Raw genomic sequence first — 25808 nt, 5'->3', positions numbered from 1 at the left:
TCCGGGCCGATTTCTTAAAACAAAGACTTCCTAAACTGATTGTAGCGGTTGATTCTTTTTGAATTGACATTATCGTCCTGGCCGATACAAGTATCGTCCAGGCCAATCAGTTGACGGCTTCCTTAATGAGGATGCCCTAATTAGGGTTTCTGTTTTTAGGCTGATCGGCCAGGCCGATAGGACGATCGTCCAGGCCGATGTTACCAAAAACAAAAATCCTAAAGGGAACAACATGAAAACTTCTATGTTACATAACAACATGTCCCACACCCAATACAATTGACTCAATAAAGGAAAAGATTATAAACTGACACAAACCTAGTCTACCAAATCTTGAGCTGGTTCTGAATTGCAGTCTTGATTGTGTGGTCCTGAAATGTTAGTACATAAGGCAATCGTATAGAAAAGGAAATGTTTGCTATCATCAAAATCATGAACCATAGATCCGCAACACTATCATTTCCCCCTAGTATCAGCTTTGGTTGGGGTTAGGGTTGTAGGCCTGCTTGGTCTTTTCCTCATACTGTATTGGTTGTTTGCCATTGTCTGTGTTATAAATTAACTATTTTTCTCTATCATCTATAGAGAAGAATGTAGAGTCAACCTCACCCCTTTCTAGCACCCGAAGCCTTAGCCTTTTTTGGCTTATCAGAGTGGCTCTCTAATCTTGATAAATTTAATTTCTCAAACTTGGCTACCCTATAAGTCTTAAAATGTGGGGATTGTAGCCATGCACAATAAAGGTTGCATTTTATTATCAATGTTTTGCATTAACAACTATATGACATGCTCTTCTTCAAGTTGTAGCTCACATTTCATGCTCAAGTTACGCCAGTGTGTGATGTATTTAGTCACTGATTCTTCCCTTTTTCTTTTATTCAGAGCAAGGTCAACATCGTTATCTCTGTTACACTGGCGAATCTCTTCACAAACATAGTTTCTAATTCTATGAAGGTCTTCATAGAATCATTTGGTAGTTTAGTGTACCATTCGAAAGCAGTTGCTGTCAAACTATTGATAAATTGTTGGAAGAGTTGGGCGTCATTTCCTCCTGTGCTCCCGCAGGTAGATTTAAATTGTGTCAGGTGCTGTCTGGGGTTGCTATTATTGTTGAAAGTATTGAACTTTAGGACCAAATACCCTTTTAAGTATGGTACTTAGTCATATTCAGCAAGATACGGACGACCTTTACCCACCAACATTTCTGCTTGATCAACGGCTATAATAGTCCTAATCTTTTTTGTGATTATTCCTTCCAGCTGTGCAGCAGTCATACGTTCGAAAGTACTTGCAACATTTTATAGGATGGTTTGGCGGACGATGTTATGAATCTCATGAACTCCTTCAGGAGTGCCCTGTACTTCTGAGACTTGGGCATTCAGAAGTTTGGAGGATCGGCAGGAGGATTGGGCACAGGATCGAAGGTAGTAGTTTTTGAATCATTTGCATCATTGCCCCCATCTGAGCCATCATCTCAGTCATCTTCTCATTCAACCGAGAAATTTCCTTGTCTTTGGCTCTCATTTGTCATCTCATCTGCATTCTCATGTTGGCGAGTGTGGTGTTTTCATCATCAAAAGGATTCTCCTCTACTTCGTCCACTTCCTCTTCTCCTTGAGAATGGCCACCTTTGCTAGTGGTGGACCCATCTCTGTGGCGGCATCAATATACTTGCCTAAATGGAGGTTCCCAATTTTCATCATTTTCATCGTCATCATAATTGGTGCCATCATCGATGTCTATGTGTGTTACCATATAGACAACTTCCATATTCAAGATGTTATTTATTTCTTCCAATTCTTCTTCTAGGTTTTCCTCTATATATTCTTCGATATTTTCTTCACCTTCGAGATATTCTTTTCCTTCTTTATTTTCTTCATCTCTCTCCTCAAGTAGTTGGATCTTCGAATGGCGATGCCACTGGATCTCCAGTTTTTGGTTAGGCAAAGAGATTTCTTTGACCAGTGGACTACGGTCAAAGTTAGTCTCTTCCTTTGGAAGGGTCAGCAAATAACGGGATCCCTTGGAGGACTCTCCAAGGTATCGACCATCGGGAGGGACATCATCATGGGTCTCCTTTGAGACCCATCTCTGATATTATTTGTAAGCAAGGGCGGATCTCTGGGAATCCACACCGGATGTGACGCCCAAATGAATTATTCTTTCTTCTTCTCTATAAGGCTTTGACCTCCATATTTCTTTCCATTTTTGTTGGGACCTTTATGCGATGGATCCCTAAAACCAAGGTTCAGGTGTCACACCCCGATGCTCATAATGCGGGACATATCTTATTTCTTTTCTCTCCACCATAACAGATAGGCATTCTCTTGGCGGAATTCTTCTAGCTTCAGTTATCAAGGGCCGCTGATACTTCTTTTTCTTCAGCCCTTTTTCCTTCATTATTTTCAAGACTATATATACCCAAGCTAAAAGTGTCTCAAGCTCTTTCTTCCTTGGAGGAATTAGGGCTTCAAGCCATTGATCCTAGAAAGATTTCCTTACCTCCCTATTTGAGCTATTTCTCTTTACCCATTTTAGATTTCCCTACTCATTCTAGGTTGGAATGGTAGCTTCAGGCTCTTGAGTAGGCAGGTTTGATGGGTGAGCAGGCACTAGTTGCTGCTAGGCTTAAAGTTTAGCATTCATTTTTCTTCTCTGCCTCCTTGTAGGCCTTCCTCCATATGAGGAGGCTTCAGCATCATATTTCCCAGGTGCAGATAATATGGTTAACAAGGTAGTGGTGTTGGAAGACACCAATAATATTCTTCCTCTGGCTACGACCCTATTAGTAGCCAGGGCCTCAAGTTGTGACAACCTTTCAAACATAAAATCCCTCTTACGAGGATTTTCAGAGATAACAGTGACCTGCAATACTGGCAGATGCATCTGGCGTATAGCAACTTCGGTAGTGGGTAGCTGCGTTGGCAGATGCGCACTATGGGTATGAGCTCTGATAGTTCTTTCAACAACTGCAAGAAAATCAACACTACCAAACTAGATGGTAGCTCTAATATTTTTGGTGTTAATCATGCGATTTGCCAGTTGAATGCCGACTCCACGTCCCAGTTGGATGGTAACTAATGCGTTTTATAGATCCATCTACATAAATGAAAGGTAAGAGTTAGTAATCAACATCGGATACATAACCCTATACTTTCAAAATACAAAGACTTGCACAGAATAAGAAATAAAACAAATAAACATTACCAAGTGATTAAAATAATATAAATTTAAAATCCCACTAAATGAAATATGAATTGGATAAATGGTCATTTTAGAAGATTTAAAACTTTGATTTGTTAAATGATCATTTTGAAAGACTCAAAGTTTTGAGTATAAGTTGATATGGCTGCTACTATAGCACTGAGACGACTAGCAAAAGATGGAAAGAGAAATCATTCCCTAGTAGAGTCGCTAGAATTACATGGGTTCTAAAAATTCAGCTCCGGCCTCCACCGGCTGTTGCTTTTTTTTTGGGGGAGTTTTAACAAAATTAGTTCCAGCATAAATTTTGGAATGCAGATGGGTTTGTAGATAAGACACCACCCAGAAATTTCACCCTCATTTTGCGAGGACTTTAGGATATAAGTTCTAGCTTTTTATAGACACAAACCCCTATAATTAATTACCCCTCCCGATAATGAGAGAGAACTTTTGATAAAGGCTAGATGTCAATCAGATACGTGTTATCTGTCATATAGATACAACATTGGGCTTAGGTTTGAAAATTTCATATTTAAAATAGAAACTTCACCATCTTGCACTTAAAGCGAATGGTGGGGGAATAGATGATGGACCCGGTCAAGATCCCATGGTTCCTTCATCCCGGGCCATCGTGGTCCCTTGTCTACTTAGTCAAATGAAATAGTTGACCCAACCTGACAAAAGAATCCTTATCGGTAGCCGTGGGTTGCTTCGTCCATGGGGACCTTATAAACCTGGGGTGAATATTTGTCTAAGGGGACAAATTTGAATACACCTTAGCTAACAGAGGGCTTTGTGCCCTATCGATCATATCCTATTGATTTATATCTCAAGGATTTGATTCCACTAAGGAGCATATTGGCTCTGGCCATAACCAGTATTTATGGTGCCATTTGGTGGCAAAACCACTTAGTTCAGAGGGCCCTGGTCATAACCATTTATCTTGCGATGTTATTTGATAGCAAAACCACCGATAAGAGGACACATACCACATCCTTACTACCAGGAGATTATTTGAGAATGGATCCTAGTGATATTTTTGACTTAGCATTTGGCTCTATGTGAGCTGAAGTAAATTTAAATTTGTCCACTGACAAACTGTTATGGAGGGTGGATGGATTTTGCTTTAAGTATGAATGGATAATTTCAATTTTTAAATATTAATATTTTGAAATGATTTTTAGAGATTTTCAATTTTATGGAATTTGGGTGAAGCTTGGAAGGCATTTAAAAGTGTCTATGAACCCTTCAGGTTGAGATAAACATTCAACACGGCCATCATCGGGGTAAAGGAGGTCAGTTCTTTTTTTTGGATTGATCATTGTCGACTCTGTCCGGCTGTCAATAGAGGATCAGGTTTCATAGGTTTTATGCTTTTATAAGTGAATTATCTTAATTATAGGCATTGAAGGCCTAATATGATTTTATAAAGACATATATATTGGTCCCCACAATAGTATATTTGTTTAATGATACGAACCTTGTCAACTCTTATTTATCCGCTTAGAAAGATTAGGTTCAAATTTGAATTTACTTATTGACCCGTGCAGCATCCCTAAAAGTCATGTGTGTACCAATAACATGCTCGTCGGGGCCCATATGAGTGTTTGGGGGCATTTTGTAATTATTTCTAAAACCTTGTTGACTCCTATTTACCCGCTTAGGAGGATCGGGTTTAAATTTGGACTCGCCGTTTGACCTGCATAGCATCCCTAGGTGTCACTTATGTACCAACAACATGCTCGTTAGAGCCCATGTGGATGTTTATAATTGTACTTACCCCTTGTGTACCTATATACATACAAGCTACTGTGCACATGCGGGGGTATTTTTGAAATATCTGTGAATGCCTTTTGTCTGCTTATATGGATGTTGCAAATTAGGTGGTGTGTTGTAGCAGCTTTTGGATTGAGTTGTTGCTGCTTTGTACGAGTAGACTATCGTACACTATTTGTTGCTTTATGCAGTTAGATTATAGTGCACAAACTAATCTCCATCTTTTCTTTGTATGGAGAGTTACATTTGTCGTGGACATAATCCCTTTGTTCATGGTAAGCTCTTTTTATATATAAATCTTCTAGAGCCGCCCGTACGCTTTTGCATTTGCTATTATTCCTCTTCATTTTCTTGTAGGTAGCATTTAGTGTAGATGATGGGTCTCTTACGATGACTTGTAGGAGTTTGTATTTGTTGTATGCCATTTTCGTTTACTTGCTAATGATCAATGAGTTTGATTGACATTGTATGGGGGTTGACTACAAGGATGATGTAACATCCATCGCCTTATACCACACAACCCGTGGGTTCTTTTACTTGTTCTCAATTTCTTTGTGTATGTTGATTGTTAATCTACCACATTAACTTGCATATATTCTAGTATACGTAGTTGCTAATCTATTTGCAATTAAATCATACACCCTCTCCTATTTCATCACTTTCAAGGTTGAACATGGTTGCTTGTGTTTTGTTGTTGATTACTTGAGTGTTTTTGAGAGGTTGCTTCATCTACTAAATACCCTCCATATCTTGCTCATAAACATATTGTATAATTTGTCGCATGACTCTTTTGTATGCTTTTAAGGAAGCATATATTTTCATATATAGTTAAGTGGCATCGAGCTCAAAGGCAGATTATCTTCGTTACAACCACCATACCTTTTTTATAGACATTTTATATATTCAATATCCTTCATTACTTGCAAATATCTATATGCATTAGAAATGTATCATTTCAGTAACATTTCTCCTTTCACCATCAATTCCATCATCTACGACTTGTCATTATCCACTGATCGAGTTATATCTCACTTTCAATTTCTTCATACATATATTGTTTGTATATCCCTTATCATCACCCACCAACAACTATTCATGGACGATATAGATCTCTTATCACATAGCCAATTGGTCTATGATGCGAATGACACTCATTAGTATTATGATCAGTCAGAGATTTGCATCTTTACTGGGGTAGCTTTCATGGGTCAATTACAACATCCATTGGAGCTTCTTCCAAAGAATATTAGGCCATGATTTTGTATCGACAACATATCTTTCAACCTCTTCTTGCTGCTTGTAAGCACATTGCGCTTGCAAGTCGTTTATCTTTAAAGGCAATTCATTGTGTATAAGGAATCTCAACATCATTATTCATTTGCACTCCAATCGAAGTAGTTAACTTGACAAATCATAAGTTTTATTTTAATTTGTGTTCCAAATCATTTGATTATGTCCAAATAAAGTCCAAATTTCTTGTGGTCCAAATCATGTTATGGCTTGAGTCTAAGTCCAAGCATAGTCCATTGTTCCCTGTGGTCTTTGAGTTTAAATTCAAGTTTGGATTGAGTTCATGCCCAAGCTCAAAGCAAACTCTATTTGGTTGAGTTTGATTTAAGTCCTCATTATTATTCAAGTCATGAATAAAAGAGGTTCAAGATATAGCATATTATTATGTATTTTTATTTAAGTTCAAGTTGAATTAAAGTTCTTCATGTCATTTTCAAGTTCATAAGTCCCATGCTATCCAAATAGTCCAATGTTGTCAAAATTTCATTCAAGTCCTCATCTTTTTCAAACAAAAATTCGGCAATCTCCTGATGTCTCCCCCATTTAGGGGAAAAACCAAGAGGCAGCCCACCCGGCAGTTCAAGAAAGACGTGCACAGTTGGTGTTGTGAGACACTGAAGCCGTAGTTTTTTTTTGTCATTCACAATGCTAAGAAAGGCGTGCATGAGTTATTAAAAGTAGATATTTAAAAAGAAAAGAAATTCTTTCCCTGGGTACGAGTACTTATATTTTTACCTCACCGTGCTAAGAAAAGCATGCACAATGCTCGCTCTCCTTCATCAATAGCGTCGTATCAAGTTCCCTCCCACAACGCTAAGAAAAGCGTGCATAGGGGGTCCCTCGGCATGCCACAAACATCAAAAATAGGACTTTAGAAGGATTATCTTCCTCCCCACAAGCACCGCGACGAGCTTCCTCCCACCATGCTAAGAAAAACACGCATGGGTGGTTACTTGCCGCGCTACAAGCACCGAAATGGGTTTTCCAAAATTTGTAAAATTCTTTTTTTTTGAAATAACAATAATAATAATGATATTATAACTATTAATATTAATACTAATAGTATTATCATATTACCACTATACTATTACTATTATATATCATTAAAAATATGCTTAATAATGATAATAATAATATTATTATTATTATAGAAATATAATATTAATACTAGTATTAATACTAATATTAATTAATATTAATATTAATTAAGAAAATGATTAAGAGAGGGATTACCCTCTCTCTCTCTCTCTCTCTCTCTCTCTCTCTCTCTCTTTATCACTGTGTGTAGATCAAAGAAAAGGGGAGATGGAGGCTTCAGGTAGGAGAGATAACATGTCGAGTAGGCTCTGAGTTTATGTGGAGTTGGGAAGAAGGAGCAGATAAAGAGATGATGGGTTCTGGAATTTCAGCCTTAGGAGATCGGAGGGTGAAGGCAACAGCGACGAGATTGTTGCTTGGGGTTGAGGTTGATTTTGGCACAATGAAGCTAGGTTGGAACAGTGAAAGGGAGCTTTCTCGGTGGAGAAGCTTTGTTTCTTATGTGCGAAAAGAAGTCAGAGCCGCACGAATGAGAGTTTTTCTCTCATTTTAATGTACGAGGAGCTCGATCGGTCGAAGCACGTGTGAGAGGACATTTTCGATGCCTCTACAAAGGAATGGGTCATTGATTTGAGTAGGATTTGCAGCAGAGGTAATGATATTTGCATTTTGTTATTTCCTTTTATTTGTTTCTGTTTGGCTACTCAAGTGGAGGTCAACAACATCATTAGTATTAGACAAGATTTTGTGTTCTTTCCTGTCTAAGTAAGCTATGGATGAACTTTTGAGTGGAGGTCCTTAGTATGTGGGTTGACATATAATTGGAATTGACAAATGGACACCAATGTTTTCACCTTTATCAATGAAATGGTTATCATCAACAGTGTGAATTCATCTTCTTCATCTTCCTTTGCTATGCTGGGATGAACTTAAAACTAAAAAAATTGCTTCAAAGGTTGGGACTCCTATTTTACTAGATAGAAACATGTTCAAATGGGGGAGGAGGGAATTTGCTAGAATTTGTATTCTAATTAACTTGGACTCTAAATTGTTGGGAGGTATTTGGGTGCATGGAATGTGTGGTAGGTTTTACCAAAATACAGAGTATGAAAAAATTGCTTCATTTTGTTTCAATTATGGAAAGATTCGTCACAAGCTTAATTTGTGTCCTAAAGTTAGTATCTTAGCTGATAAGATTAATATTATTGATTCTAATATTAAGAATAACATTATTCCAGCTTCTAAAAAATATTAGTAGTAAAGTTCCTAATAAAGTATTACATGATGATAATGAGTATGGGCCTTGGATCCATGTTAAGTTTCATAATAATAGAGGAAAACTTTTTAGAAATCAAGCTTTTAGCAAGAATGGGATGAATAAATCTTTTCCAAACTCTGATTTTTGGTTTGCTTATAAGAAAAGCATTGTTAGTAGTATTGTTACTAAAGAAAATTGCTATGAGAATAATATCATAGGTGATCCTATTCAATATATTCAATTGGTGGGAACTAGTAAGATTGTTGAATGTGAGAAAAATCATTATAAGTCTTCCTCTAAAGATGGTTCATGTCTACCTATGTTAAAATCTAATAAAATCAATATTTTAGCTAATTATAATGAAGATATTTCTTATCAAGATGCTACTAATCTAAGTCATCCTATTTTGATGCTGTAATTTCTAAAGTTACCTCTGATGTTAAACGTTTTACTGATTATGATCATTCTATTATGCCTAAACAATTCAATAAAGTTGATAATGTTGTTGTATTCTTTAATAAAGTTGTTGATGGTGTTGAGCCAAATTCTCTTGAAATTTTATCTATTTGTTACTGATTCTATTGCAAATGATTCAATTATTGATGTTGTTAAATGTGTTGAGAAGTTTGGATAGTTTGGTTATATGGATAATCCTCATAATACTAATACTAATGTGAATAGTTGTGATGTATTATCGTAAAAAAAGCTGAGATATATGATGGCAGTTATGCATATTCTACTTCAAATAAAAATTTGGCTTTAAAAGAAAATAAAATATCTCTTCCTCTTGTAGATAATGGTGTAAGTTCTTTAAGTTTTAAAAAAATTAAAAAAAAAAAAAGAACTTAAACCATTAGGACCTATAGAAGATATTCATAGGAAGAGGAAAGGTGAATTGGGTATTAGACATGGTGTTGGGAACCTTTCCCAATTGATGTCTTATTTTGGAATTGTTGAGGAGCCAAAAAAAAATGAGCCTTCTCTTTATCTTAGAGAGATTGTTAGGGACAATAATGCACTTTTTGTTGGGTTAATTGAAACCAAGTTATCTTGTATTTATAGGAGGGAGATTAATATGATTATTGGTGAGGATTGGGACTTTTATCACCATCATGTAGAAGGTATTGCAGGTGGTATTCTTGTTTTATGGAAGAGGTTGGAAGTTTATTTTTCTATTATTGAAGAGTCTTCTTATTTTGTTTTTGGGTGCATCCAAATTCCTAATAAGGGTGGTTAAAATGTTGCTACGGTTAATTGGAACAAGGATATGCATGTTAGAAGAGGTTTATGAGATAGTCTTGAGAAGTTGTCTACTAGTGATATTACTTCTACATGGTGTTGGGGACCTTTCTAAGGATGATAAGACAGGGGGAAAGAGGTTCATATTTTCTAATGGACCTCAAAGGATGAGATTTTTTATGGCTAATAATGATTCTCATGATGTAGGTATTATTAGATAAAAGTTTACATGGTACAATAACAAGGAAGGAATTTCAAGAATTTGGGAAAGGTTGGATAGATGTATATTAAATTCAACAGCTTTACAATGTGTACCTTTTTTTTGTGAGACAACTTGCAAAGGTTTAATTGGATCATAGTCTAATTATTTTCAAGATTAATGATACTCCTCAACCACAATATAAATTTATCATATTTGAAGATTTTTAGAAGTCATATACAACTGCTTGGAAAAATGTACTTAAATCTTGGGACAAAAATTAGATTTTGGGAATGAAATTGAAATTCTGTAAAGGAAGATGAAAAGAACGTTGAAATCTTTGTTTTATTGGATCAAAAACAAAGTGAAGGAATTGTCTTCTCTTAAAGAGGATTTAGAGAATGAAATATTGGAATTGTAATTGAAAGAAATCTCAAAAGGTTGACTTAGCATAACTTGAAGATTCTTATAATTAAAGTTAGGAGTTTAATTTGACATTAACTCGGTTGTGTATATGGTGGAACCAAAGAGAAAAGGAAAGATGGAAGGAAGATGAGACTCAAACTCTAAATTCTATCATGATTATGCTTCCACAAAAAGAAATGGGAATTGGATAAAACAAATTAAATATTATAGTGATTGTTTGTTAGAAGATCAAAACAAAATATAAGCTATCTTTTTTCAAGTTTTTTAGTCAAAAATGGGAAGACAAAATTTGTAAGCTATCTGGTTCGCCTGGAGTTTATAATCAACATTTCTGATTTTAATAGGATGAATTTTAATTTTACTCGAGAAGAATTGGTTGAAACTATACATCAAGTGGGAAATAATACGTCACCTGGTCTTGATGGCATTATAACCTCATTTCTAAAATTCTTTTGGGTTATTATTAAAGAGGATACATGGAAAGCAGTTGATTGTTTTCTTTTTAATTGCAATATGCATGCTGAGTGGAAGGATAGCTTAATTGTGTTAATTTCTAAGAAAAAAATCTGGTGGAACCATCACACTTTAGACCTATAAACCTTTGTCAAACTATTTACAAAAGTACTTGCAAGATGATTTTGAATCAGTTGAAATGGTGTCTTCCAAATATTATTACTAAAGATCAAATTACATTTGTGCCCGGAAGATCAATGCAGATCTTTGTCATTTGGCTCAAGAAATTTTTAATAAGTTATAATTTTCCAATTTAAAGAAAGGATTTATGGCTGTTAAGATTGCTATGGAGCAGATTATGATAGTATGGGTTGGCCAATGTTATCTGGAACTTTAAGTTGGTTTGGATTTCCTACCAAAATTTAAAATCTCAATATGGAATGTGTTCAGAATGTTAGATTTTCTATTCTTGTAAATGGCAGAAATTCAAATTGAATTTAAGATAAAAGTTGATTTTGACAGGGTGTCCTTTTTCTCCTTATTTATATACAATGTGCTCTCAATTATTATCTAATTCTATTTATCAAAGAGGAGCATAATTGAATATGAAGCTTGTTCCAAAATCTGAGAAGATTTCCCATTTGTTATATGTATATGATGTGCTTTATTTTTAGTTGCATCTACAATATCAGTGGTTCTTATGAAGAAGATAATGGCTAATTGTTTAGGTTAGACAGGTCAGAAGGTGAATAAAAATAAATCTTAGATCTTATTTGGGAAAATAATTAATTGTAGGAGAAAAAAATAAGATTTCTACTAAGATGGGGTTTAAAATAGTAAAAGAAGTGTATTATTTGGGAGTGAAGATGGCCATGAGGAGGTTAGTGAATTCTAACTTCCAAAATATTTTAGATCATGCTTTGGAAAGCTTAAATTCTTGGGTAACAGGTTTTTTCTATGTATGGTAGAATTCTTCTTATTAAAAGTTCAATTCTATCACTTCCTATTTTCTTATCAACTAATTTGTTGGTACCTAAGGGGTTGTTAAATGAGTTAGATAAACTTTGCAGAAATTTTATTTGGCACATAGATAAAGCATTATGTTTCTTTGGAGGAGCTTTGCAAACACAAAATGCTTGGGGTCTGGGACTTCATTCATCGGTAAATAAAGTTAGTCAATTAAGTTGTAGACTTACTTAGAGATTTATTCAAAATCATTTATTTTTATTTAATCATACTATTATATCAAAATATGGAAGTGATGTTTGGAATGTAGATGCTAAAAGGGGAGCATCTCCTTCATGGCAGATTTTGGTGGAGGGAGCTAAATATTTAAAGAATATTATTAGACGAAAATTGGTAAATGGAAAAAAACGGAATACTTTGAATGATGTTTGGATTCTTGATAATACTCTAAACAAATGGCCAATGTTTACTAATATGTTTGAATTACAAGATGGTATTATTAGAGCCCACAAAGGTATATTTCTCCTTGCTTTTCAAAAGAAAATAATACATTGGGATATATCTCAATTAGAGCTCTAGACAGTATTGACAATCAGAGAAGAATTTCGAGGTTGGATGTTTGAAAATAAGAGAATTATTATAGGAGACAACGTAAACATTAGAAGGATGCTTCAAGTTTTGATGAAGAAATAAAAATGACAACAAGATTATCGATGGACTAATGAGATTTTATTTTTAAATGACTTTAGCCAAGTAGTTTTTCAGTATACTTGTAGAGATTGTAACAAAGTGGCTTATTTGTGTGCAACTTTTTCTTTGTTAAGAAGTTTTGTTTGGTAGACTTTTCTATAAAAAACTATTCCTGCTTCTTTTTTTATTTGTTAAAGAAGGAATGTGATAGATGTTCTATCAAAAGTTGACTGTAATAGCTTTCTTTTAATGCAAACTGTAAATTAAAAAAAAAAGATATATCTCTATTTATTCCCCCTAAGGCTATGAGAGATTCTAGTGAGAGAAGCTCTGGGATTCTAGGAGAGGAGTTCTACTATAAGAGTCTTTGGTATGGTGTTTCCTTACATCAAATCTTTTGATGGCAAAGAAAGGAACAAGGAGTTTGGTGACTATGAAAATTTTGATCTTCATATGGAACCAAGCAAGCTAAAATATTTTAGATCCTTTGGAGCTAACAAGTTCATCCAAGTTAATAATTGGATTACATGAGCAGGTGCATGGAATTAATGTCAATCAAGTGTTCAACTTTTCATGAGAGAGGACCCAAACCTGTTTGGGTTCCTAAATCTAACATCTTGAATTGCATGTTGATTATTGTTATGTTTTATTTTTGTGATAGTTTTTATTTAGTTGTTCTTGTCTTTTTACTTTTGTTTTCTTTATGATGATTTTTCCTTGTTCTTAAGCTTTGGAGATTTATGGCCAATGATTAGCATTTCTAAATCGGTTAAAGGGAGAAAACATCATTGATGGTTTCCCTCCCTCTAACCTCTTTTGGTGATACAGTTTTCTTTTCTAAACAAAAGTTTATCTCATTTTAACAAATGATTTTTGAAATTAAGATCTTTTTTATCATGCTACAATAGTCTATCTTATATATATGATCCAAAGTTCTTTTATATCTTTCAAGTTAATTGAAATCTTGCCGTTGCACTTATCATATGATTTTGATTTTCGTTTTGTGGCTTGTTCTTCCCTATTTTAGAAAGAGAGCTCCTCTTCTCTAATATCTAGAAGATATAATCACAGCTAAGAACCTTTTTTTAAGGGTTTGTTAAAGAGTTTTTATCTTGTAAAAATTATAAAAAAAAGGGGGAAGTGGCCAATGACGCCAAATTGAAAAGAAAAGTATATACACGAAAGTGTATCAAAAATCAAAAGATGCTCAAAGAGTCAATCAAGTTTTGAACGGATCTTCTTTTTATCTAATGTATTCTAAGTTAGACCTCTTGTTTTTAAAAGATAATTTTTATCTTGAAAGAAGTCTGAGCTAGGGTAAACAGGATCAGATATTCTACCGTTTTCAGATTGTGACATTGTTAACTCATTGATCCTTCAAATCTTTAAAATTTAATTATTTGGGAAATTTTTCATATGCTTGCTTTGCTAAGAACAAAAAAAAATAGAAAAATTAAAAACCAAAAGTTTTTTTTCTTTCCTTTAATTGTTTTAGTTTTTTTGTTGTTGTTTGTTAGTTTTTTTGTTTTAGTTATTTGTTTGGGGCTTTCTCTAATCATCTCCATCTTTCCTTGGTTTCTAAATTCTTGTCACATCGTCCTGGTCAATACCCCTATCTTCCTGGACGATATGATAATTTCTCTTCAAAATTCCATCTGCTGAACTTTTCTGAGATTTTTGAAACGCATCGTCCCGGACGATCCCGTATCGTCCTGGCCGATATGATTGAACTCTGTTACAATCATTTTGATCGTCTTGGCCGATATAATTTTCGTCCTGGCCAATGCTTTTATGGTCATCGTCCTGGCCGATACACCTGATCCTGTTCACCCCAACCATTCGCCTCCCTGCTACTCAAACAATTCGCTCAATATCCTTCACAGTACTCGTCTACACCTAGGAGATGGGGAACCTCAGGGGGCCGAGGAGGAGGAGGCTCCCACTCCCGTTCCTGATCCTGTTCCTCTTCGCCAGCACTCACAGTTTGATTAGTTAGTAGAGAGATTTGATCAGTTGGAGACCCGATTTGACACTTTTGTAGCTCACCAGCAGCAGCAGCACGATGAGTTATAGCCCGTTTCGATACTCTTGCTGTTCACCAACAGCAGCAGCACGACCAGGACATGGCCTGGTTTGGCTCACAGTTTGCTTCCTTGACTAGTTACTTTTAGCAACCACCACCACCACCTCCTCCATCTGATGATCATGGACCCTCATTTTTCTAGTCTTGGATTTTATTTCCTGTAGTTGCTTATGTTTGTTTTTCCTTCTTTTTGTACTGTTTTTACTTTAGTTGCTTTTTAGTTTTCTCCTCCTTTTTGATATGTCAAAAGGGGGAGTAGTAGGATTGCATGTTAGTAGGATTGTATGTTTGAACTTTTATTCTGAATTTGGTTGTATGTTTGAACTTTTATTCTGAATTTTTATTTTACACTGCTATTTTTGAAATAATCGTCAGATTTTTTGCCATCACCAAGAAGGGGGAGATTGTTATAGATTTTGTTTCATGACTTATAGTTTTGATGATAGTAAACAATACGACTGCCTTTTCTCTACTTACTTTTCAGGACTTAAAGATCGGACATAAATTGAAATTAGCTCAAGACTGGGTAGATTAGGGTTGAGTCAGTCTATAATTTTCTTTTTTCTTTCTTGAGTCAATTGTAATTGTTTGAAGTGACTGATATTAACCCTACACACACACACACACATGAGAGAATTAGAACTTGTGCTTTTACTCACATTGTCCCTGACGATATTTATATCGTCCTGGACGATCAAGTTCAAAATAGAAGATCTAATCAGGATTTCTTAGTTAAGGCAGCCGTAATTAACTTATCGGCATGGACAATACCTGTATCAGCCAGGACGATATGCTCAATACAGAAAGAAATTTCCTCCATGAATAATTTAGGTATTCTGTATTTTTGGAAATCGGCCAGGACGATCATGATATCGGCCTGGACGATATCACACAATTATGCCTAAATTGATCAAGGAATTAAGGATGATTGATACGATCATATCATCCTAGACGATCGCAGGATCGGTCAGGATGATCTATTCAAAACCCTTAGTTGCTCCTGGATGATAAATATCGGCCAGCACAAATTTAGGGTGATGTTCTGGCCGATTTGGATCAGACAGCTTGAATTCTGGGCGATACTCTGGACGATTTTCCTCTGATTTGAACTGATCGGCCGGGACGATCGTGAGATCATCCTGGACGATCAAGCCAATTTTTAATTGTCCAGTTTGCATTCAGGGTGATGCTCTGGCCGATCTTCTGAGATTTGTACTAATCGGCCAGGACGATTTTCATATCGTCCTGGATGATAAAGTCAGCAACTTGCAATTAATGAGCTCTCTTGAAGTTCTTCTATTTAAGAGCTCTTGTTCAACATTTTTGAACATCCTTTGCTGCTTTCTTGACCTGAGAAAACCTAAAGGAGAGAGAGAGGATCTTTCGAGGGGGAGCTTGTGAGGGGGTTCACAAGGGTTGCTCCAAGCATTGTTACACTTCTTCTTCCCTAGAGTCTCTTATCCTTGGAAGGGTTGGGAGAGGTAAGTTTCAGCAAGTGATCGTGGTTCTCTGCCTGCTTCAGGAGGAAGCAAAAGGAGTTGGGTTCTCTGCCTTGCCGGGGGTGGCAAAAAGGAGGTGTCTTTGTAAGGGCTTCTCCGCCTAGTTGTGGGGGCTAAAGGAGAGTCACGTTGGTAGTGAAATACTCGAAGGGCGTCTCCAGGGAGTGGACGTAGGTCAAGTTGACCGAACCACTATAAATCCTTGTATTCTTTTTACTTCTTTCGCACTTTAATTTTTCGCACTTGTTTTTCTGTGGTGACTTTGGTTTGTGAAAATTGTTCTTTTTGTTTAAAGATTTTTAAAATACCAATTCACCCCCCCCCCCTCTTGGTTAGCTTTGGGACTAGTTCATAGGGCCTAACAACCCTAACGAACTTTGATGTTTGGCTGAAGTAGACCTCCCAGGAACCTCCCAAGAACGAAGGATGAAGACCGGATAAGACGACTTGGAACCTTGCTTGGAGTAACCCTTGTGAAGCCTCTCACAAACTCCCACCAAGTTCCTCTCTCTCTATCTCTCTCTCCTTCTCCCAAGGCTCTTTTAGGCCAAGACAGCAGCACTCAAGGTCTCATACATGAGAAAAATTGGATCCTTTAAATAGAATTTCAAGAACCAACATTATCGTCCAGGACGATATGGATATTGTCATGGGCGATCAGTACAAATCGTGGACTATCATACTTAACATCGCCCTGAACGGGGGTCTGGATGATTCAAATTTAGCTTGATCGTCCTAGACGATCTCATGATCATCCCGGATGATTAGTTCAAATCAAAGGTAAATCGTCCTGAACATCGCCCTGAATATGATCTGGCCGATCTTGATCATCCAGAAGCAACTAAGGTTTTTGCACTGATCATCCCGGATGATATTTAGATCGTCCCGGACAATGTGATCGTATCAATCATCCTTAATTGTGTAATCAATTTAGGCATAATTGTATCAAATCGTGCAAGATGATACACGATCATCCTTGCTGATATCCAAAAATAAAGAATGCCTAAATAGATCATGTCGGCGAATTCTTTCTATTTTGAGCATATCATCCTGGCCGATACATGTATCGTCCAGGACGATATCCTAATGATGGCTTCCTTGACTGGGAGTCCTGATTAGGGTTTATGTTTTAAACCCGATCCTCCAGGACGATATAAATATCATCCGGGACGATGTGAGTAAAAACAGAAATTCTAAATCAGTTAAGATAAGAATCACTCAAGTGTGTGTGTAGGGTTACTTAGCATCAGACACTTCTAAGATTATAATTGACTCAAGAAAGGGAAAAGAAAAGTTACAGACTCACTCAACCCTAATCTACCCAATCTTTGAGCTAGTTCCATTTATCATCTGATCTCTTGGCCTTGAAATGTTAGTAGAAAATGTCAGTCATATTGTTTGCTATCATCAAAACCATAATTCATGAAACCAAATCTGCAACAAAGATGTTTGCCTTCTTCCTATGATGCTATGATAGTTCAAGCATTTTATATTAAGTTGCGTTAAATCCCTTTCATCAAAAGTCCATTCACTAAAAGGAAGATCAATTTTAATGCCATTAATTTCATGTGTCATAGGTGAATATCCATCCTTAACAAGCATTCACATGTGATAATCAATCGATTGTAAAAATATAGACATGCGAGTTTTTAAAAAATTAAAATGAATATTGTCAAATAAAGGTGGTCGAGTAATTGAATACCCTTCCGTAATATTATGATTACCAAAGTTAGTCATTGATCGAAATTCAAAAGTTTTTAAAATCTCAATTTTATAAATCCTACTCTAATGCCACTTGAAAGTCCATCAGGGATGTTAAGCCCTTATGAACTAGTCCCAAGGCTAACCAGGAGGGGAGTGAATTGGTATTTAAAATTTTATCCAAACAAAATAACAAACACAACCAAACAATCACCATAAAAAATTAAAGTTTGAAAATTAAATGCAGAAGAACAATAAGAAAAAAACACAACATATTTTATAGTGGTTTGATCAAATTGACCTACATCTACTCCCCGGAGCCACTCTTTTGGGTTTTAAATTAAACTTGGTGTCTCTTCTTTTGCCCTCACAGTAAGGCGGAGAAGCCCGTACTAAAACTCCTTTCCACCGACCCCATTAAGGCACATAACCCAACTCCTTTTGCTTCCTCCTAAAGCAAACAGAGAACCCAACTCCTTTTTCTTCCTCCTGAAGCAGGAAGAGAACCCAACTCCTTTCGCTTCCTCCTAAAGCAGATAGAGAACTTTGATCTATTGCTGAATTAGACCTTCTATTGAACCTCCAAGGAAGTAGGGATGACAACCAGAGAAGATGACTCAGATCTTTGCTTGAAGCAACCTTTATTAAACCCCTCACAAACTTCACCTCATTAGATCCTCTCTCTCTCCCTTGCACTCTCTCTCCTCTTGGCTCTCTCAGGTCAGGACAATAGCAAAAGATTTTTTCTTGAGAAAATAAGAGATCTTTTAAGGGCTCCAAAATTTCCCTAATTTACAACTAATCATCAAATATTATCCAGGATGATTGACTGATTGCCCTGTATGATTAGTTCATATTTAACTCAATCAGTCAGGATGATTTGGGAGTTTCTGGATGATTAGAAGGTTCCTTTGTTCAGATCATCCTGTACAATTAGTTCAAGTCAATGAAGTCCTCTAGTTACTGAAGTGGGGGTTGATTTACTACGGCCTTTCTTATGGCTTGGAGCAACCTTTCTTGGAGCAACCTTTATGAAACCTTTATGAAACCCCTCACAAACTTTACCTCATTAGATCCTCTCTGTCTCCCTTGCTCTCTCTCTCCTCTTGGCTCTCTCAGGTCAGGACAATAGCAAAAGATTTTTTCTTGAGAAAATAAGAGATCTTTTAAGTAAGGGCTCCAAAATTTCCCTAATTTACAACTAATCATCAAATATTATCCAGGATGATTGACTGATTGCCCTGTATGATTAGTTCATATTTAACTCAATCAGTCAGGATGATTTGGGAGTTTCTGGATGATTAGAAGGTTCCTTTGTTCAGATCATCCTGTACAATTAGTTCAAGTCAATGAATATCGCCCAGATCATCGCCTTGGATGGATGTCTAGATGATGAAAAAGTAACTAGATCGTCTCGACCGATTAGTATAAAATGTCACATATTTGTCCAAAACATTGCCCTGGATGGTTGTCTGGATGATGAAAAAATAACTAGATCATTTAGGCGGATCTTACGATCGTTCGGGATGATTAGTACAAAACATAATATATCGGCCAGAATATCGCCTTGGATGGAGCTAGGCTGATTATTGATCATCCAGGAAGAACTAAGTTTTGTTTAACTGATCGTCTAGGACTACATGATCGAGCAATCAAACCTTAATTGCTTTCCTTAATTACCAAACTAATTTAGTCATAATTGTAGTGCATCGCCCAGGACGATGCCTTATATGCTATCAAAAAATAAAATATGCCTAAAAAGTTGTGGCAACTGATTCTTTTTTATTTGATCATATCATCCCAGATGATGATAATATCATCCAGGATGATTTGCTTAATTTTGGCTTCCCTAACTAGGATGCCCAAATTAGGGTTTCTATTTTAACCGATCATCTAGAATGATTTGGGATTATCCTAGATGATATGATCGAAATAAGAAAACTCTAAAATAGTTAGAACTTTTCTCCCAAGTGTGTGTGTATAAGGTCACTTAGCATCAGGATCCACATTATTACAATGGACTCAAGAAAAGGTAAAATATACTTGACATACATTACAAGCTGACTCAGTCTTAATCTCCCCAATCTTGAGCTTGTTCGATTTGAAATTTGATATGTGGACCCAAAATATTAGTAGGCAAGGCAGTCGTAGAAAAATAGAAGTTACAGAAATATTTGCAATCATCAAAATTATAATTCCTAAAATCAGATTTACACCAAATTCTCTTCAAAATACTTCTCGGCTGGAGCAGTAAACATAGCTTTTATGTATTAAATAGGATGAATGTTAGATCCAAACTGAATAAGATACCCTATGAGATCATTAAGGGTAGGACACCTAACCTTTCCCACCTCCATATCTTTGGGTGTAAGGTTTTCATTCATAACAATGGGAAGTATACCTTAGGTAAATTTGACCCAAAATCTAATGGAGTGTTCTTAAGATATTCAAGTATGGGGAAATCCTTTAGGGTGTTTAACAAGAGGACATTGGTGGTGGAGGAGACTACTAATATAATATTTGATAAATCTGATCCTAAGAAGTCTGGAGTTGAGCAAGAAGATGAAGTTGGAGAGATTGCCCAAGGAGTTAAAAATGTGGAGAAAATGGTAGAGCCGTAAAACACTAATGGAGTATGTGAGATTACCCAAGGAGTAGAAAATGCAAATATGGAGGAACAGATAGAACTTAGACACACTTTTCCTAGAGATTCAAGATATTCTTCAAGTCATCCTAAAGAACTAATCTTAGGAGATCCTTTTGAAGGTGTTAGAACTAGGCATGGACTTAGGAAGGAATTGAACCACTTGGCCTTTATCTCAACGAGTAAACCCACCAACATCAATCAAGCCCTTTCTAAAGAATTTTGAATCTTAGCTATGCAAGAAGAACTTAACCAATTTGTGAGGAATGAAGTTTGGGAGTTAGTAGAAAGACCTAAGAATTAAAGTGTGGTAGGAATCAAATGGGTCTTTAAAAATAAAATAAATTATTCTGGTGTGGTGGTTAGGAATAAGATAAGATTGGAAGCTAAGGGGTAAAACCAAATAGAAGGAATTGATTTTGAGGAGATTTTTTCCCTTGTAGCTAGATTGGAATCCATTAGAGTGCTACTATAATTTTCCTGTTATAAGGGATTTAAACTTTTCTAAATGGTTGTCAACAGTGCTTTTTTAAATTGGGTAACAAAAGATGAAGTGTTTATAGAGCAACCCCCAGGTTTTGTGATTTTCCAATTTTTAAATCATATTTAAAAATTAAAAAAGACCTTATATGGATTAAAATAGGCTTAGCATATTCCTACTAGAGAAGGAGTTTGTTAAGAGGAACGTAAACACCACCCTTTTTCTAAAGAAAGTAGGAGATGAGTTACTCATTGTTTAGATCTATGTTGATGATATACTTTTTGGATATTCTAATAAAAGATTATGTGATAATTTTTAAAATAATGAGTAAGAAATTTGAGATGAGTATGATGGGAGAGTTATCCTACTTTTTCAAGTTTAGGATAAGATAATTAAATGAGTGAACCTTTCTTAATCAATTAAAGTACGTTAAAGACATCTTGAAAAAATATGAAATGAATAAAGCCAAGCCAATAAATACTCTCATAAGCTCCAGCGTTTAGTTGGATAAGGACTCAAATGGAAAATCTGTTGACCAAAAGAAGTACAAAGGAATGATTGGATCACTACTTTATCTGACTGCTAACCGACCTAATATAGTGTTTAGTATTTGTCTTTGAGCTAGATTTCAAGCTGATCCTAAAGAATCCCACCTTACTACAGTTAACAAAATCCTTAATATCTCTTAGAGACCCAAACTTAGGAATTTGGTATTCTATGCATAATACTTCTTTTGAGATTATTGGATATTCTGATTCAAATTTTGTAGGGTGCATGGTGGATAGAAAGAGCACTTCTTGGACTTGTCAATTCATAGAGCAATCTTTAGTCTCCTCGTCCAATAGAAAACAAAACTCTGTTGCACTTTCCCACTACTAAAGCTGAGTACACTGCCTTAGGAAGTTGTGAGGGCCAAGTCCTTTAGTTGAAGTAACAAATTCTGGATTTAGGATTACATGAAGGAAAAATTTCAATCCTATGTGACAACATTAGTGCCATCTACATCTATAAGAATCATATCCAATATTCAAGGACCAAACATATTGATATAAGGCATCACTTTATTGGTTCCTAAACTAACTACCAAACTATTCAAGGCTCTGGCTTTTGAGGCAATTCTGAGGCGATTCTAGGGTTCTTGTTCGTTCATTAGTTTGGTGGCTTCCTAGTTAGTTTTCCTACACTGTTTCAAACTATTTTTTATGTTTTTTTCTTTCTACAACTTTGGGTTTTTTATTTGTTTCCTTGGCTCCCCATGTGTTTTTATTTTCTGTTGTCCCTTGTTAGGTATGTGGCTTCTTCTATCGCTTCGGCTACTCCCCCATATATTTTAGTTTTCTTGGGTTATTTTTGAGCTTCTATTTTTTGCGCCCATTATTTTTTTAGTTTTGGGGGATGACAACCCCATCGTCATCTTACCCTCAGCTGGCTTTTGGTCTGAATGGCAAATCACAATCTTTTAAGGATGTGCTTTCTGGATCATCTGCTTCGTCTCCCCCATTCCATTTTGTTCACTCATCATTTAAGGGCTATCTTGTATTAATGTTTGATAATTCTATTGTGGCTCAATTAGACGCCCCTTTTGCTCTTACTCTTGTGGGTAAGTTTGGTTTGAGGCATCCTAAACTTGATGTAATCTACAAGTTTTTCATGAATTTGAAGCTCTCTAGTTCATTTCATATTGGATTACTTGACCCCCTCCATGTGGCGATCCAACTGATTAATGATTTGGATTATAGCCAGATTTTTTCAAGGCAATCTTATTACATTCAGGCTTGCCAAATGATGCTACTTAAATGGACTCCTGACTTTGATGTCCGTGAGGAATCGCCAATTGCTCCTGTGTGGGTTTCTTTTCCTAGTTTGAGGCTCCATTTTTTCAATTCTTATGTTATTTTTGGGCTTGCTTCCATTCTTGGTCAACCCTTGTAAACGAACCAGGCTACGGCTTCGATTTCAAGGCCATCAGTGGCTCATGTTTTGGTTGAGTTAGATATTTCCAAAAGACATTATTCTGAAATATGGCTAGGTTCTGAATTAAATAGTTATTTCTAAAGGGTTGAGTTTGAAAATTATCCAATTTTCTATTCCCACTGTAAGATGCATGGGTATGGTTTGAGTGAATGCTTTAAACTTCATCCTCACCTTAAGAAGGAAAAAGAATTGGTTAGGCCTTCTAAAGGGCAAGAGGGAAATTCGAATGTTCATGTTAATGTTGTTGTGAATCATACTATGGTGGAAGGTAATGGAGTTATAACCTAGGGTAATGTTGAGGGTATTCAGCCTAATCTTATTCAGGTTGCTCCCCCTTCCTCTTCTGAAGGTGAATTACTTAGTGCTCAAACTTTGGAACCATTAATGGCATCTATACCTATTTTGTCTGATGGGGAGGAGCAAACATTACCTATTAACTCCAAGATTTTACCTAATCTGTCTCTTTTATCTATTCCTTGTGTTTCTCAACAAACTTTTCCCTAAATGGTTATTTCTGATGTTAATACTAAATGTTCTAATTCTCTTCAATCTATAATTGTGAATGAGTAGGTTAATGACCTTATTCAAAAAAATGCTAATCCTTTATTGCCGAAGAAAGATTTCTCTAAACAAGTATACCCTCCAAATGACCAAACCGAGAGTGTGAAGGAATTATGTGGAGGCATTGAGAGGAATATTTCTACTTTGGAAGATGGTATTTTTTATATGGAAGGTGAGCTGACACTTTCTAAGGGGATTTTTGGTAATTTAAATGATAGTAAGCTTCTTTTATTTGACCATTATCATTATGATGCTTTTATTGACACAGGTGGATATTTTGGCTAAATGTTATGCTAGAGAAGATAATGATTTGAGTTTCTCTAAGGGCCGTGGTAAGAGAGGTAGAAAACCAAAAAATGTTGTCTTGCTCTCCCCTAGAAGCACCCGCTCGCATACTTCACATTAATTTAGTTTTTATGTTTAACGTCATTATTTAGAATGTCCAGGGCATTGGTTGTCCTTGCTCTAAAATTCGAGTCAAAAATTTATGTTGTATTCATAATGTGTCTATTCTTGTTTTCCTTGAACCTCTTATTGATGTGGATAAATTACTTGGTACTGCTAAATATTTGGGTTTTAAATTTCCTAAGTCGAATGTTGCCAATAAAATTTGGGCATTTGGAAAGAGTTTGCTAGAATTGATATCATTGGAGAATTTACCTAAGTTTTGCATTGTAATATTGAAAGTTATAATTTCCAATATTATGCATCTTTTATTTATGCTGCTTCTTCTCTGTGTACTAGAAGTATTTTATGGGATCAAATCATTTAATTTCATAGTGTTTGCAACCTTCCTTGGCTTGTTGGTGGGGTCTCTTCCTATATATCAATCGATGGAGGACTTCAATGATATGATTATGGACTGCAACTTTATTGATATTGGTTTTTCTGGCAATAATTTTACTTGGCATCGTGAGCATTTGTGTCAAAGGCTTGATAGAGTTCTATTAAATCATGCATAGCTTAATACTTTTGGGTTGACTAAGGTTGATCACCTTAGCCACACCCTTTCTGATCACTCTCCTCTTCTTATTAAAATAAAGAATAGAACCAGTGGTATCCCTTTCCAATTTAGATTTCAAAATATGTGGTTGCTTCTTGCTTCTTTTCTTGATGTGGTCCAGAATAATCGGTAAGCTCCTCTTTTCCTGATGATTCTATTTTGGGTATGAATAGACTTTGGCTTAAATTGAAAAGGCTTAAACAAGTTTTGAATTGGTGGAATCATAATGTTTTAAAGATCTATTTTCTAAGATTTTATTTGCGAAAGATAGAGTGAATTCTACTGAGGAACTTTGTCAGTTGGACCCTTCTGAGTCCAATTTTAATCTTTTGAAAGAGGCTAAAGTGAGCTTTGTAATCTCCAATCACAAGAAGAGATTTTTTAGAAGTAGAAAGCGGTTGTCAAGCACTTGGTGGATGGTGATAATAATAATAAATATTTTCATGCTTTGGTTAAGAATAAGCGTGTTATTAATTGCATTCATAAAATTACTCGTGAGGATGACTCTATTTCTAAGGATAGTGATGAGATTGCTAATCTTGCTGTTAATTATTTTCAGAACCATCTTAATAATTTTTTTAATCCTTCTACTATTTCCAACCCATTCATTATTCCTAATATGGTTTCTCAAGAGGATAACATTAGCTTATCTAAGTCTCCTTCTCTTGAGGAGGTGAAAGATACTTTATTTGGTAGAATGCTTACTCTATTGTTGGCCCAGATGGTTTCGCTACTAAGTTCTTTCAGAAAGCGTGGCCTATTATTTATAATGATATTTTCTCTATTGTGATTGGTTTTTTTAATGGTGCTCCTATTCCGAAGTTTTTTCATCTACTTCTATTGTGCTTATTCCTAAGAACAATGCTGTGAATTCCTGGAATGATTATAGACTTATAAGTTTATGTACTATTTTTTATAAACTGCTTTCTAAGATTTGATGAATCGATTAACTATTTTGTTTGCCTAACCTTATATCTCCTTTTCAAATGGGATTGATCAAAGTTCAAGCCATCGTTGACAATATTCTGTTGGCTCATGAATTTTGTAAAGATTTGGATATTAAGGCTAGAGGTGGTAACATGATCATGAAACTGGATATTTTAAAGTCTTATGACAATATTAATTTGAATTTTATTTATAATATATTGAGTTTATTTGGTTTTGATCATAGTTTTATCAATCTCATTAAGTCTTGTATTGAAAGCCCTTTTTTATCCATTATTGTGAATGGTAAGAGCCATGGTTTCTTTAAGGCTTCTTATGGGCTTAGACTAGGGGATCCCATTTCCCCTGCACTCTTTATTATTGCTACGGATTACCTTT

Source organism: Dendrobium catenatum, unplaced genomic scaffold (assembly GCF_001605985.2).
Source record: "Dendrobium catenatum unplaced genomic scaffold, ASM160598v2 fragScaff_scaffold_981, whole genome shotgun sequence".
Taxonomy (NCBI): Eukaryota; Viridiplantae; Streptophyta; class Magnoliopsida; order Asparagales; family Orchidaceae; genus Dendrobium; species Dendrobium catenatum.
Note: the sequence above shows the minus strand (reverse complement) of the source record.